General features: G+C 40.8%; 1 pseudogene; it reads right to left on the bottom strand.

Moving 5' to 3' along the window:
* Positions 1–268: 268 nt before the first annotated feature.
* Positions 269–1,556, bottom strand: LOC122892108 (annotated as a pseudogene).
* Positions 1,557–2,082: the final 526 nt, after the last annotated feature.

The raw sequence follows: 2,082 nt of genomic DNA, 5'->3' as shown, positions 1-2,082 counted from the left end.
AATATATTAGGACAAATGCTTGGACTAACCTGGTTTCTTAGGAAAATGCTAAATAAGCAAACACATAACTAAATTTGACTCTCTGAATTGATCTGACTAGGAACTGTACCTTAACCCCAGTGTTGCTGAGGGACAAAAGAATCGATGTGGGAGTCACGCAGGCTGACAGTCAAATCGTGGGTCTACTACTCGTTTTTTTTTTTTTTTTACATTAAAGGATTCCTATATATTATGATACCCTCCTTAAACAGAAACACAATTCAAACATAAACACACTTGTAAAAGCCTTTTTCTCTTAATCAAACCTTCACTGACTACCACACTCAGCCACTAGTGGCATTTGGATGCAAAGGTTTCACTTGTGCTAATCTGGACAAGCCAAGGCAGACTCTGATTTGGAGACTTAACAGACACCCCTGCCAGTGGGCTCCTGCTGCTGTTGCTGCTGCTGCTGCTTCCAGACAGCGCTGGTAGCATCTGCTTAGGTTTTCTGCTTCCAGCTTCAGCTGGAAGGTTTGCATATTTGTAGTGGTTTCCGAATGGCCTCTTCACTGATAAAGCCTTTTTTGGTGAAGGCTGAGATTCTTTTTTTTTTTTCAATTTATTTATTTTCAGAAAAACATTATTCATTATTTTTTCACCATACCCAGTGCTCCATGCAAGCCGTGCCCTCTATAATACCCACCACCTGGTACCCCAACCTCCCACCCCCCCGCCACTTCAAACCCCTCAGATTGTTTTTCAGAGTCCATAGTCTCTCATGGTTCACCTCCCCTTCCAATTTACCCAAATTCCCTACTCCTGATTTTAGGGCAGCTGGAGCACAGTCTCTTGAAGTCACTTCCAAAGTATCACGTTTGGATTTAGGTTTCTTCTCCTTTTTTTCAACTGGGGATTTTACCTTCACTTCTTTCTTTTTAATTTCTTCCACTTTATTTTCTCCCAGAGTGAAGTTCGCATCATCATCTTCATTCTCCCTAAAATCAGACTCATCCTCAGACTCTCGTGGGTTGGTTCCGAGTCATCAACACTACCGCCATGACTGCCTTCCGAAAGACTCTTCCTCTGCTGTACCACAGCTTTTGATGCTGCTTTTCTTTTCCCTTGAGCACTGCACCCATCATCTCCCTCAGTAAGCTTATCCCAATCTAAATCATCACTGGCTACACTGCAATCGGAGAGATGGGGAGCCTTAGTCATTGTCCCAATTTCGCTGCTGCCACATTTTTTTTGGTGCTTGTGTCTCGAGCCTCTCCCACATCAATGGTGACCACTGGAAGTTCCTTCACTGATAAAGCTAGTGCCACTTCTAAGTCTTGCTGGTAGAGTTCATCACCTAAAGCCATCCTTTTTTAGGGGTTTTCTCTTGTCATGCGATATCTTCTTTCTGGAGATTCTTCAGTTTACGTTTCCTTGTTTCTAGTATTAACTCTTTTGGTGTTATTCTGGGCTTCTTATTCAAAGGTGTGGTTGCGGAAACAAAGTCTAACATCGCTGCCAGAATTTTCAAACTGTGAGTAACTGACTAGTTTCTTATGCCTCACGGGGGGCACCATGGCCCCCTCCAAGACCGAAAATTCACAGCGTTCAAGCTCTTGTTAGCAGCAGTGGCGGTTTCTGGGTCTGCTACTCTTTAACTATAGAATCATAGGTCAATTAATCAGTGTTCCTGAACCACAGCTACTAATTAATGAAAAAATAGGCTGTAACAGCACATCTACTTTGTGATGCTATTGTAATGACTATATAAGTAATAAATGTCAAGCACATAATATAGTGCCTAGCACACAGTAGAAGTCTCAACAAATGCTTTTCTCTGCATTCCCTTGTTAACACAGAATTTGTAAAAAAAAAAAAAAAATTCCTACCTGATTATAAAGTCTTCTTCAGAAGTCTTATTCACCACTAAAGAAAAAAGCAAAATACATTTTAAACCAGCAACAGAAAAATACAGAATATTCAAAGTCTAAGACTGATGTTGTGTTAAAAAGTATTCTTTGGGACCATACCTGGAAACCACACTGGAGTGAATATTAATTATACTATTGGTAGGCAGTTAACTCACTAAGAAATCTTACTTTC

The sequence above is a fragment of the Neovison vison genome, chromosome 12 (genome assembly GCF_020171115.1).
Source record: "Neovison vison isolate M4711 chromosome 12, ASM_NN_V1, whole genome shotgun sequence".
NCBI lineage: Eukaryota > Metazoa > Chordata > Mammalia > Carnivora > Mustelidae > Neogale > Neogale vison.
The sequence above is the reverse complement of the archived record's forward strand: the minus strand, read 5'-3'. Positions and strand labels throughout refer to the sequence as shown.